This window comes from Saccopteryx leptura, chromosome 3, assembly GCF_036850995.1.
Source record: "Saccopteryx leptura isolate mSacLep1 chromosome 3, mSacLep1_pri_phased_curated, whole genome shotgun sequence".
Classification (NCBI taxonomy): Eukaryota; Metazoa; Chordata; class Mammalia; order Chiroptera; family Emballonuridae; genus Saccopteryx; species Saccopteryx leptura.
The window spans coordinates 106494381-106509159 of NC_089505.1; the positions used below are offsets into that span (position 1 = coordinate 106494381).

Consider the following 14779-nt stretch of genomic DNA (forward strand, 5'->3'; position numbering starts at 1 on the left):
GATGTTGAGACAAGATGATCCTGAATTATCCTGGATTATCTAGGTGGTCTCTAAATGCAATGACAGATGTCCTTGTAAGAGACACACAGAGCAGAGATGGACAAAGGGGAAAAGACCATGTGAAGACAGAGACAGAGATTGGAGTTGTTCAGCCACAAGCCAAGGAACACCTGGAGCCATCAACATCTGGAAGAGGCAAGGAAGGACCACCCCCTACAGAGTATGGCCCTGCCACTTTGAGTTTAGACTCCTGGCCTCCAGAACTCTGAGAAGAAAATTTCTGTTTTAAGCCACCAAGTTTGTCATGGCATTTATTATGACAGCGCTAAGAAACCAATACACTACCAGACTAACAAGAGAATTTTGTAAGGAGGATGACTACAAGATCAATATGATGAAATCAACCGCTGTTTTTTGTACTTTTAATAAGTAATTAGAAAAAATAATTTAGGAAAGTGTATTTTCTAATTTTTCTAAATTAACTTCAGGTCTCAGAGGGAAAAGACAGAAGACCAATATCTAACTACTAGGAATTCCAGAAAGAGAATTGAAAGAGAGAAGACATGTTATTCCTCAGAGGGGTCTAATAACACTGACCCTCAAAGGGAAGGGGTCCCGGTCTCAATCTGATCACTCCCAGAATGCCAATTTCCTTCAGTCCTCTTGTCTCCATCCAGACACAAATTTGGAGAAGCAGAGTGGCAACTGATGTCAGGCCACAAAGAGTACATTCACACACAGACACACACACAGCAGGCAAACCAGCTTTACATTTACATAACTAATAGGGGGCACTCCAAGAATCCTTCCCTGGACAGCTCAGCACGTATTGAATATATGACTTTCTAAGTCCATCCAATCTGGGAAGCAAGCAGCAATTTAAAAATAGCAGCTTCTCTTGCCAAACCAAAAACTAATGTCTGTATTACCAGGCAGCTTCTACATTTTTAACGGCTAAGAGACCGTTAAAACCTGCCTGGTCCTGCCCTACTCTGGCCCTGCCCCACAGCCTGGAAGAATCAGAAAGCCCCAGCTACAGGCGCTCTCAGGGCCCTAACTTGAGATGCCTTGGCTTGCCCCTCCCCTTAGTTACAGCAACCTTCTGTAATGAGCTCAGGGTTGGTTGCTCATCTGGTGGATTACCAAACTCAGATCAGATGCTCATCTTCTGTGCCTTTCTCACCCAACTGTTCCAGCAGGCTTCTCTGACTGTGGGTGATTCTGCACAGAAATGGGTATTCAGAATGACAGATGTCACCACTGGTTGGGCTGGTAATTGTCCAACCACCAGCTGTTGGGTGAAATGCTTTGTAGCATCTGTTGCTTTCCCTTGGTGTGAATACTCTCACTGTGGCTGATTTCCAATTCGACATCAACCTGAAAATTGGACTGTGTGCAGTTAGGAAGTGAGGTAAGCAGCTTCCAGCGCCACATGGTAAACTCAGGGCCCTTCCTGAGGACATGCTACCAGGGTTCTCACACCTTGTAGGTCAAGTCTTGCCTCTGTCCTGCCTCTGCATTTTTTATTATTATTATTATTTTTTTTGTATTTTTCTAAAGCTGGAAATGGGGAGAGACAGTCAGACAGACTCCCGCATGCGCCTGACCGGGATCCACCCGGCACGCCCACCAGGGGCAACGCTCTGCCCACCAGGGGCGATGCTCTGCCCCTCCGGGGCGTCGCTCTGCCGCGACCAGAGCCACTCTAGCGCCTGGGGCAGAGGCCAAGGAGCCATCCCCAGCGCCAGGGCCATCTTTGCTCCAATGGAGCCTTGGCTGCGGGAGGGGAAGAGAGAGACAGAGAGGAAGGAGGGGGTGGGGGTGAAGAAGCAAATGGGCGCTTCTCCTATGTGCCAGGCTGATGCTCTACCACTGAGCCAACCGGCCAGGGCCTGCCTCCGCATTTTTAAAATGTGTCACTCATAGGAATTTATACTGAGGTATTATGAGCAGAATGGGATGGAAACTTGTGAGTTTCATAGCCTTGGTTCCCAGTAGCAGTCCCACTACTTAAGACCCAAGCTATCAATTAAGCTATATCACCAATGTGGACCTCAGGGATCTCACCTGTAAAATTGGGATACTGATACCTGACACGGTGGTTGTGAGAAATAAATAAGATAATATTCATGAAGTACTTGATGATCAGTCAATATGACTTCCTTCCATACATTACCATGAACAATTGTTTATAATATAATACTACGTGCAAAAATCAGAATGGCAAACTCTTTCTGTGCATTATTATCCGGGAGGGACTGGCTGCCTGGGATGCAGGCAGGGAGATTAACAGAGAAGAGCATGAGCAACCTTTCTAGGGTGATGTAAATATTCTTTATCTTGAGAAGGGTGAGGGTTACAAAGGTGCATGCCTTTGTCAGAACTCATCTAACTGTATTCTTACAAGCTGAGGCTTGCATTCCATGGAAATTATACCTCTCTTAAAAAAAATGAAAAAATAGTGGGGAAGGGAGCATGATTACAGATTACAAGTGATTTTAAAACCTTTGAATTAACAAGTGGATATGAGGATATGAGGGTTGGGTGAGCAGGCTCACTAGGCCAGGCTAAAACCCTTTCTGGCCTTTTCTGGAGGTGGCCTGAATCTCTCTCTCTCTAGCATGGAAGTGTCCAGGCAGCTGCCAATCACAGTGACCATGGGAGTCCTGGGCTTAGGCAAGGGTGCTATGTTGTTGAGCATCATCACACCCACCTTACATTTTTCTGGCAGGCCAGTGCTCCAAGACCACCTTCTGGGGGACCCGGAAGTCAGAGTTTAGTCAAGGCTTGTATTATGCAAGGGATACTGAAACCAGGCCATGTGACTCAGCTGGAAGATCTCACCCTGTAGAGCTGGCTGTTGGACCAAGTTTATCCAACAGACACGGTAATCAACCCGAGCATGCCTTTGAAGACTATTAAGCAATGCCTTCCTGCTTCCTGGATTCCTACAGCCAGTGCCCCATGTACTGTGCTGAATTTGACCCTCCCCAACACACTGGCATCTGTGAGCTGACTGGAAACTGTCGCCACATACCAAAGGCTTGGGAAGCCCAGAGGAAGCCTGTCCCGCAATATTAACAGAAGAGGAAGAAAAAAGAATGTCAGAGACAGTCTCTCAAACAGAAACCGGTAAGGTCTGTCCTATTTTATACACTTTCCTATCCCCCCAAAAAAGTGCCACATGTAAGCCAAGAAGCAGCAGTTACTTCAAGATGAAATGTGAGTAACTAGTAAGATGAGCAGAACTTCCTTTTCCTGTCATTCAGAAGATACTTGGCCTAAGACCCCAGCGGATATAAATTCTTTCATATTGTGTTCTCATTTCACGTCTATGAATTTTAATATGGATACCAAAAGTTTGGCAACAGAGTTCAATATTGAGATTTAGCTTTTGAAAGAGTCTAATGTAGTCTTTACTTAGTTGTCTCCTACGAGTGAACAAATAATATAGAAATGTCTAAATATTTAATTATGAAGAACTTAAAAAAATTTTTACAGTGGAGAATAAAAGATTAATTGTTATCTCTTTTTATCTGTAAGAATAATGTTTATGGTGTTTTCCTATTTTTTCTGGGAAAGTAATAAAAATAATACTAATACTAATGATACTAATTTTGGGAAAGTATCTCAATAGGGGTTCTTGGGCTGACTAGTACCAAAAAAACTACATTTCTTATTCCAGGACACGATTTGTGATGCTCTATATCTACAAAATGCAATTCTGAATAAAAACAACTTGACTTACAGATTGGATACTGTAGAATATAAATACACTACTGCCTTTAAAATGAGAAACTTGTAAACAAGTTGGCCACATATACTGATTTAATTTTGTTGATGAACACACTTTCAGTTTATCTGTTTCAAAAATAACCCAGATAGCCTGACCTGTGGTGGCGCAGTGGGATAAAGCGTTGACCGGGAACACTGAGGTTGCCGGTTCAAAACCTGGGCTTGCCTGGTCAAGGCACATATGGGAGTTGATGCTTCCTGCCCCTCCCCCTTCTCTCTCTCTCTCTCTCTCTCTCCCCCCCCTCTCTAAAAATAAAAATAAAAAAATCAATAAATAAAATATTTTAAAAAATAAAATAAAATAAAAATAACCTGGATAGAATTTTTAATAGTCAATCTGTTATAAAAATCCATCAAGTGACATATTGGAAAATATTATTTTTTTTAATGTTTATTTTATTGACTTTAGAGAGAGGAAGGGAGAGAGACAGGAATAGCTGTTCCTGTATGTGCCCTGACCAGCGATTGAACCAGCATCCTCCTCTGTTTGGGACGATGCTCCAACCAACTGAGGTATCTGGCCAGGACAGAAAATACTATTTTTAAATGACTTGCTTTTATTTTTCCTTTGAAAGCACATGTGTGCTGAGAGTTCCAACTTATGCTAGAAATTGACACCATGATATGAATGCTTGAATAAGCACCAAGTTGCTTGAATTTTCTCCAGGAGCAAGCTAAACTAGATCTCGTGTTATCAGAAGGTACGCAGCTCAGTTTCTGGACAGTGTGGGTTGCAATCTACTTCCCAGTATTTCTTTCTGCCCCAGAATTTTTTCATGGATAACAAACCAAAGTACAATAAAAGAAACAAAAGGTAACCCAAGGCACAGGGTACAGCCAGCATTCTCTGTCGTTGGGAAATACAAATACATTGAGCATATGTGGGGAAAAAATTCTTGACATGTTACAGTCATAATTAGTAAACAGGACTAGCAATAAAGAGATTTTACATGGCTAAAAGGGTCACAGGTTAAGGAAGTCTTGAAAAGTAATTTAGTTTGCAGCAGAGGGATCTTGTTCCTGGGGAAAGCAGTTGGTACTGGCTAGCTTTCAGGGCTGTTCCATCTTGGTGCTATGGAGTGTAATCTGAGCAGCCATTTTGTCATCATTATGACATTCAGTTGTTTTCTTTTTTTATAGCAGGAAGAGAGAAAGAGAGAGAGTGTGTGGGACAGGAAGGAAGAGAGATGAGAAGCATCAACTTGTAGTTGTGTCATTTAGTTGTTTATTGATTGCTTCTCATACGTACCTTGATGGGGGCGGGTGCCAGGGGGGTGCTCAAACTTGGGTCCCTCAGCATCCCAGGTCCATGCTTTATCTGCTGCACCACCACCGGTCAGGTGGCACTGGGTTCATTTTTTTTTTTTTTTTACAGAGATAGAGAGTCAGAGAGAGGGATAGATAGGGACAGACTCATCAGTTTTTTGTTGCGACACCTTAGCTGTTCATTGATTGCTTTCTCATATGTGCCTTGACTGTGGGGCTATAGCAGACCAAGTAACCCCTTGCTCAAGCCAGCGACCTTGGGTCCAAGCTGGTGAGCATTGCTCCAACCAGATAAACCCGCGCTCAAGCTGGCGACCTCAGGGTCTCGAACCTGGGTCCTCCGCATCCCAGTCCGACGCTCTATCCACTGCGCCAGTGCCTGGTCAGGCGGCACTAGATTCTTAAGTGAGGCAAAGGGATTAGGCGTGGGGAAGAGTGGGTTAAGGATAAGTGTGCTAAAGACGGAGGGGTCACTTAGCTATGTATAAAATGACCCGTTTCACCCTTACTTCACCTTTGGGGCTAAATCAATTTAACATTCACAAGCTGAATGTCATTACCTGCCTTTGACACACTGTTCCACCTCATAATACTTTACTAGAGGCACTTAAAACATGAATATTAGAAAATAGTTCTAATAATTTTTAGCACAAAATATTTTTCCGGCCCTGGCCGATTGGCTCAGTGGTAGAGCGTCGGCCTGGCATGCAGGAGTCCCGGGTTTGATTCCCGGCCAGGGCACACAGGAGAGGCACCCATCTGCTTCTCCACCCCTCCCCCTCTCCTTCCTCTCTGTCTCTCTCTTCCCCTCCCGCAGCCGAGGCTCCATTGGAGCAAAGTTTGCCTGGGTGCTGAGGATGGCTCTGTGGCCTCTGCCTCAGGCGCTAGAATGGCTCTGATTGCAGCAGAGCGACGCCCCAGATGGGCAGAGCATCGCCCCCTGGTGGGCATGCTGGGTGGATCCCAGTCGGGCGCATGCAGGAGTCTGTCTGACTGCCTCCCCGTTTCCAGCTTTGGAAAAAAAAAATTAATTAATTAATTAATTTAAAAAAATTTTTTTTCCTATGCTTTTAAATTTTTTTTTAATTTAATTTAATTTTTTTTTTTTTAACAGAGACAGAGAGTGAGTCAGGGAGAGGGATAGACAGGGACAGACAGACAGGAACAGAGAGATGAGAAGCATCAATCATTAGTTTTTCATTGTGCGTTGCAACACCTTAGCTGTTCATTGATTGATCTCTCATATGTGCCTTGACCGTGGGCCTCCAGCAGACCGAGCAACCCCTTGCTGAAGCCAGCAACATTGGGTTCAAGCTGGTGGACTCTTGCTCAAACCAGATGAGCCAACACTCAAGCTGGCGACCTTGGGGTCTTGAATCTGGGTCCTGTGCATCCCAGTCCGACACTCTATCCACTGTGCCACCACCTGGTCAGGCTGCTTTTAAAATTTTAATTCACTGTCAGTCTTTCAACATAGACAAGACTTCTAAAAGGGTTACAAGTACATTTTACTTTTAATATTTTTTTTATAAAACCTTCTATAATACCACATTTTAATATTATATAATATCAGGTGCTTTCCAAAATTGTTGTGAAGTATTAGACTATATGAATGATCAGTAGGCTCTAAAGAATTTTTTTATGTTTATTTGATTGATTTTAGAGGAAGTGAGAGAGCGAGAGAGAGACAGGAACATTGATCTGTTCCTCTATGCACCCTGACCAGGGATTGAACCAGCAACCTCTGTGCTTCTGGATGATGCTCTACCAACCAAGCTATCTAGCCAGGGCTTAATTTTTTAAAAAACTTTTATTTATTAATTGATTTTTAGAGAGACAGAAAGAGAAAGGGAGAGAGACGGGAGGGGAAAGGGAAACATTCATTTGCTGTTCCACTTAGTTGTGCATTTATTGGTTGCTTCTCATGAGTGCCCTGACCAGGGATTGAACCTACAACCTTGCCATTTTGGGACAATGCTCTAACCTACTGAGCTAACTGGCCAGAGCCTAAAGTATTCTTAAGTTAGTTTTGTTTTATTGATTGATTTGAGAGAGAGAGAGAGATTTGTTGTTCCACTTATTTATGCTTTCATTGGCTGATTCTTGTATGGGCCCTGATAGGGGATTGAACTGGCAACCTGGTGAATCGGGACACCTCTAAGCAACTGAGCAACCTGGCCAGGGCTAATGCATACATTTTTTTTATAAGGAGACTAGATCTGTGTATTTCATATGCAGCCAGGAACATTTTTTTAGACATGGACTATTTTTAAAAGAACCTAACCAGACTTAAACATTTAAATGTTTACCTTCTTAACTGGGAAGCCAATCAGTTGGAAGCCAGGGAGAGAGGTCTTGAGTGAGCAGCCACTTGGATCATCACATAGGGCATCTGCCCACAAGATGCCAGTGCCTAGAGGAAGAGATAGTCCCAGAAAGTACACTGTTAGACTCTCAAAATAGATGGCAACATCAACAGCTGGCAGCAGCAGCCCCTATTCACGGTGTGCTGATGATAATACCAGGTGCTTACCAAGCAGTAGCTGATCTTAATCTCATGATAGCTCTGTGGACCTGAGCTATTGTCATTTCTACCTTATAAAGAATTGAAAGCTTATAATGTTTGTAAGCTACTTGCTTGAAGATAACATTATATGTTAATAATCACAATAGCTAACATTCATTATATGCTCACTACAAAACAGGCAGTATTCTAAGAATTTGTTATAGCATGTATTAACTCATTTTCATTCTTTTTTTTTTTTTTTTTACAGTGACAGAGAGAGAGAGTCAGAGAGAGGGATAGATAGGGACAGACAGACAGGAACGAAGAGAGATGAGAAGCATCAATCATCAGTTTTTTGTTGCGACACCTTAATTGTTAATTGATTGCTTTCTCATATGTGCCTTGACTGTGGGCCTTCAGCAGACTGAGTAAGCCCTTGCTCAAGCCAGCGACCTTGGGTCCAAGCTGGTGAGTTTTGCTCCAACCAGATGAGCCCGCGCTCAAGCTGGCGACCTGGGGGTCTCGAACCTGGGTCCTCCGCATCCCAGTCCAACGCTCTATCCACTGTGCCACTGCCTGGTCAGGCTATTTTCATTCTTTTTAAAAGATTTTATTTATTGATTTTACAGAAATATGGGGGCAGGGAGCAAGAAATATTAACTCATTGTTGCTTCACTTTAGTTGTTGCTTGTCATATGTGCCTTGGCCAGGCAAGTACAGGGTTTCAAACTGGTGACCTCAGCATTCCAGGTCAATGCTCTATCCACTGTGCCAACTGTACTAACTCATTTAATACAACAATTCAATAAGGCAGTTCCAGTTCACCCCATTCACAGGTGAAGAATTTGAAGTCCAGATGTGTTAAGACTCTTATCCAAACAAGAGAGTGGTAGAGCTAGGACTTAAACTTCACCTGAACAAAGTCTGTGCCTTTATTTTTATAATAGTTTGCAAATGTGGTGAGGACATGGAACAGACTAGGAAAGAATCCGCTTTTGAGAATGAGGGGTTCGTGATGGAGCAGGGCAGGACACTGTTGACTGGGTCTGGAAGGGGAAATAGGACTTTGCCAGGCAGAGCTAGGGACAAAAAGCATTCAACAGAAGACAAAGCATGAGAGGTTGACAAGGTGGAATGTGGCTGGAAGGGGGTGAAAAGAGGGGAAATGTGGGCAGGAAGGCAGCGTCCCATTGATGGGAGGGTCTCTGGAGGTCTCTTAAGGGCGTAAGTTTTAATCCCAGACCATGAAAAAAGTAACTCACCTGCTCTGTCCTCGGTTTCCTCATCTGTGTAATGGAGATGATAATAGGACTTACATCCAGCGGCTACTGGAAGGACTGAATGAGATACTACAATATAGTCTGTGGCCATACCACCCTGAACACGCCAATCTCGTCTGATCTCAGAAGCTGAGCAGGACTGGGCCTGGTTAGTACTTGGATGGGAGAAACTACACTAAAAGCATTTGCATACTGCTTGGCATATCAGAAGTCCCCATACATGTCAGTTATAATGATTAATTATTACATAAGTAAGTGTAATTGCCTCTTACATTTCTGTATTAGGCACAAGTCTTTGTTTCAAACAGTGGAAACCCAGTTCAGAAAAGTGTTTTTTGTTTTGTTTTGGAAGACTCAACATCACCATGGAAAGTGCAAGGGTCTTGCTAGCCCTGGTTTCAGGGACAGCTGGATCCAAGGACTCTGACACTGCCAAGTCTGTCATCTCTGCTTCCCTATCTGAACTCTACTGTTTCAAATATTTATTGGAGTCATAGTGGCCAGCAGCTATAGAATCTCCCATCTTCACCACCCAGCAGGAAGGCAGCCGTTCTCTCTAGCTCTGAGTTTAACAATCATGGGGGAAGTGCTGGTCTATATAACACAGCTAGGGAGGTGGGGGCCTATAAGACTGGGGAACGCCCATTTGAAACACACTGTATATGATGAGGAGAGAGGGACAGGACCATCTTCCAGAAGAATGAGGTAGAGTTCTGGGCAGACAAAACAACAGAGTACACCCAAAAAAGTACCTTCTTGCATACATGGCTTTTTCCATGGTAACAGAATCAATGTCTTTTGTTTCTCAAGATTTAACATCACAACTAGACTGTGTATGTGTGTGCATGCGTGCACACTCACACCTGTGCGTGTGCCTGCAGAAAACTTGTTTTTCTCTTTGGAATCTTATAACATCTTCTTTTTGTCCCTATTGTTTTGAAATTTCCTGGCGATGTAACTTGGCATGAACCAAGTTCCATCTAATTTTCTGGGAACTTAGTGGGCTTTACTATGGTAATGATTGTTCTTCAGAGTTTCTGAACTGTTTTTTTCTTTTTGAGGATTTCCTCCCCTATTTCCTCTGTTCTTTCTGAAACTCTTAAAACTCAGGTCCTAGACTGGTCCTCCTCTTTTCTGATAATTTCTCTCCTATTTTCCATCTCTTTGTCCTTCAGTTATGGGAATGTACTCCCAAAACCTTATATCCAACTCTTCTGTTCTCATTTTCATTGCTATTATCATAACATTAATTCCAAGAGCTGTTTATATGCGTGTAAAATATCCTTTGACACAGAAAAAATGTTTGAACTTTTTAAAGTGTCTCTACATGCAAAATAAAGAACAAAGTTCTTTATAACCTTAAAACTTTTTTTTAATTTATTGATTTTAGAAAGAGAGGAAGGAAGAGAGAGACAGACAGAAAGAAACATCAATCTGCTCCTGTATGTGCCCTGACTGGGGATCAAACCTGTAACCTTTGCATATAAGGATGATGCTCTAACCAACCAAGCTATCCAGCCGGGGCTAGAACAAAGTTCTTTTTTATGAGATTGGTTTTCATTGTATCAGATCCAGCTCAAAAATCTGGTTTTCAACTTCATACAATTAACAGCTAAAACCAAGATGCCTTTTGTGCAATTGTCCAAGTGCTGATTTTACTGGCTTCCGTGGAGCTAGTCAACACTATACTTTGGACCAAATAAAACACATTGTTTAGAAGCTAAGGAAATGGGCAAGTTGCCGCCTTAGACTGATACTGTGCCATTAGCAGGCACAAAGACATGTCAGATGGTTTAGCTTCAATCTAAAAAAGTGTTATATATAATAAAGCTTTTATTGTAGATTGATGACCCTACAGGCCTTAGTAACTGTTAGAATCCCCAGAGTGAAATGCCTCGAAGAACACCTGGAAGTTCCAAGACAATCTGCTGGGGGTGAAACTCCAAAGTGGTAACAAATATTTTGAAACACGTGAGGTATCTTGGAAACACTTTGTAAGTCTGAGTATGAGGGCCCAGAGAGGAAGGTGTGGGACTCTACACATCTGGAATTCCTTCAAGGAAACCGAAGGGTCAGGAAATACTTGTCTTATTCGTACAAAGGCTTCCTTATGGAAGCATGTAGATGTTTGCCTGTGGATCTGAAGTCCACATTAAGTGAGGTTATCACAAATGATGACTCTCTGTAACATAAGCTGCCACAATCTCTTCGGTTTAAGATCAGAATACCACTTTTGATATTTCATATTAAAAGTACATGGGCTTCCAAAGGACAAGATTATGGCTTAACTAAATATGGTTTATCAATAATTTTTATTTTTCCAATTCATTGAAGGTTATTCTTGCCTTTTCAAGAGGTTTTATTCACTTGAATTTTTTTGACAACTTGGTTGAGCTTAATCAACAAGTTCAAAGAAGACAGCATGAAAATAATTAACTAATATTGAAAATGTTCATAAATTCAAGGCAAAATTCAACTTTGGGAAACAGAGAGAATGACATATTGATAACCCTGGCTGGTTATCTCCGTTGGTTAGGATGTCATCCCGATACGCCAAGTTTGCGGGTTCTATCCCCGATCAGGGCACATACAAGAATCAACCAATGAATGCATAAATAAATAGAACAATAAATCAATGTTTCTTTCTCTTTTTTCTTTCCTCTTTCTCTAGAATCAACTTTTACAAATTATGAGGTTTTAGGCCAACAAAATGAGAAATGAATGGGGAATCAGCCAGAAAACTGTCTTTCAGTTGCTCCTAATAGACACCCATTCAAACTGGCTTAAGCAGAAAGCAGAGGAGTGAGAGGGCTTTTTGGAATGACATGAATGCATGTGATGAGTTCCCAGGGCAAGACGTGCAGGCAGGAGGCCCTGGACCCAGAAACCAGCGAAGCCACTCCTCTGTCTGCAGCTGTCTTCTGACCGTCATCTCTGCTAGTCACTCCCGGAGTCATTCTCAATTCTTGTTTTCTACACCTCTTTGCAATCTGTCAGTAAGTTCTGTTGGCTTCACATCAAAACATACCCCGAATTTGACCCTTTTTACCAGCTCCACCACTGTCTCTGATCCAAGCCACCATCCCCTCACGCCCGGAATTTTGCAATGGCCTTCTAACAGGCCTCCCTGCTTCTGCCCTGCAGCCACCATACTGATCATGCCTGGGAGAGCAAGTTGGATCATGCCACACCCCTACTCAAACTTCCCTATAGCTCAGGGGTTGGGAACCTTTTTGGCTGAGAGAGCCATGAATGCCACATATTTTAAAATGTAATTCCGTGAGAACCATACAACAACCTGGGTACATTATGCACTATCCAATAAAAATTTGGTGTTGTCCTGGAGGACAGCTGTGACTGGCTCCAGCCACCCACAACCATGAACATGAGCAGTAGGAAATGAATGGATTGTAATACATGAGAATGTTTTATTTATTTTTTTATTTTTTTTTTAGAGACAGAGAGAGGGATAGACAGGGACAGACAGACAGGAACGGAGAGAGATGAGAAGCATCAATCATCAGTTTTTTGTTGTGCATTGTGACACCTTAGTTGTTCATTGATTGCTTTCTCATATGTGCCTTGACCGCGGGCCTTCAGCAGACTGAGTAACCCCTTGCTGGAGCCAGTGACCTTGGGTCCAAGCTGGTGAGCTTTTGCTCAAACCAGATGAGCCCGCACTCAAGCTGGTGACCTTGGGATCTCGAACCTGGATCCTTGGCATCCCAGTCCGATGCTCTATCCACTGTGCCACCGCCTGGTCAGGCTGTTTTATATTTTTAACGTTATTATTTTTTTTATTAAAGATTTGTCTGTGAGCCAGATGCAACCATCAAAAGAGCCACATCTGGCTCGCAAGAGATAGGTTCCCGACCCCTGCTATAGCTCTTCTCACTCAAAAGGCCCTGCAGAACCACCCCTGTGGCTTCTCTGATTTTATTTCCTACTCCCCGTCCCCTTCCAGCCTGCTCCTGCCACAGTAGTCACGAGGCACACTCTCACCTCAGGGCCTTTGCTCTTGTTAAGCCAAAATATGAAAGACAGGAACAACGTCCGTCGTTTACACATCAAAGCTTTATTGTCTAGCTTGGCCAAGCGGCGGCAGCTCCAACAGAAATCTGAGGGAGAGCGCGCTGGCCCTTTATTCTACCTAGTTTTTATAGTTTTGAAAGTGGGAAGCACAGAAGCAAAAATTGTATTTAGGAGCCCTTTACCACTATTGGTTATAGTCATATGTCCTTTAACATGATAGGACCATGTTCAATTTGCAAGCCATACATCCTTTTAGAGAAAACAAATCAACACAATGGTAGAAAGATATCTCTTTACATATTAAAAGGCCTTCCTATATTTTCTAGTGTTCATCCGCCATCTCTCTGTCTAGAGTCAGACGTATTAACCACATGCATTTACATAAGAGAGGTAGTTTCTGTGGGGACAAATGCCCGCAAATGGCTCATAGTTATAAGTCATATTTTGGCTTTTCTCTTCCTGCACCTGGCTAGCCATTCACTCCTTTCCCCACAGGTATGGTGGAATGTCAGGGAATCCATGTTTTCCTTCCCTTTTCATTTACAATACAATGGCAAGAGCCATCCTGGTGATGCCAATCACACAGTACAGAGACTATTCTCACAATTTCTCTGCACACCTTAACCCAAATTAATAAAATGTTCTCCAAGCCTCCTAAAATATTAATATTAATGCTGTAGCCTTTGGTACTTTACAACACCTGCGGGTGAAATGGCTCAGTGGCTCCTCAGCTCTCACTGTTCCCTATCCCTCCAACCACTTTTCCAGTTACCACCTTCAGAACCATTTCAGCTATCCTTAGACTCCGAGACCAGGCAATACAATTTTTTTTTTTTTTTTTTTTACAGAGACAGAGCGAGAGTCAGAGAGAGGGATAGATAGGGACAGTCAGGAACCGAGAAGCATCAATCATCAGCCTTTCATTGCAACACCTTAGTTGTTCATTGATTGCTCTCTCACATGTGCCTTGACCATGGGCCCTCAGCAGAGCTAGTAACCCCTTGATCGGGCCAGAGCTTTTTGCTCAAGCCAGATGAGCCTGCGCCCAAGCTGGCAACTCTGGGGTCTTGAACCTGGGTCCTCCACATCCAAGTCCGACACTCTATCCACTGCGCCACTGCCTGGTCAGGCTCAATACCATTTTTTTAACCTTAACTCCTTATTGCCAAACAACCATGAACTCCCAAATTCATCAGAATTATTCTACTGAGGTGGAAGCTGCCATCAGCTGCCTGGTCAACCTGCATCTGAGTGCCTCCTACACCTACCTCTCTCTGGGCTTCTATTTCCACCTGACGATGTGGCTCTGGAGGAAGTGGGCCACTTCTTCTCTGTTGGCTGAGGAGAAAAGCTGGAGGGCGCCAAGCATCTCTTAAAGACGCAAAGTGGGTATAACTCAGGATGCCACGGAAGCCACCATGGCCGGGACAAGAACCTGAACAAGGCCCTTGTGGGTCTGCCTGCCCTGCGTTCTACCTGCACAGACCCTTATCTCTGTGACTTCCTGGAGAACCGCTTCCTGGATGAGCAGGTGAAACTCATTAAGAAGATGAGCGACCACCTGACCAACCTCTGCAAGCTGGCCAGCCCCCAGGCTGGGCTGGGTGTCTGTTTCTTCAAAAGGCTCCCCCTTAAGCATGACTAGGAGCTTTTGGAGCCCAGAGGCCTTTGAGGAGCCCCTCTGCATTCCTTTGGTGTCAGGCTTCTGTCTGAGCCTCTCCTGGAAACCAGTATCCTTTTAACCACCCTGGAGCCTTCTCCCACGCATAGGACCAAATAGAAAACAAACAAATGACAAACTCTATTTTTAGTTCCTTTTACATGTGCGACAAAATTCCATTTTCTGCCACATTCAACTTCCCCCTCTGACATGCCTGCCTGGGCTGGCACTCCCCTACTT

General features: G+C 43.4%; 1 pseudogene; it reads left to right on the forward strand.

Moving 5' to 3' along the window:
• Window positions 1-14054: 14054 nt before the first annotated feature.
• On the forward strand, window positions 14055-14524 carry LOC136397579 (ferritin light chain pseudogene; annotated as a pseudogene).
• The last annotated feature ends 255 nt before the right edge of the window (window positions 14525-14779 follow it).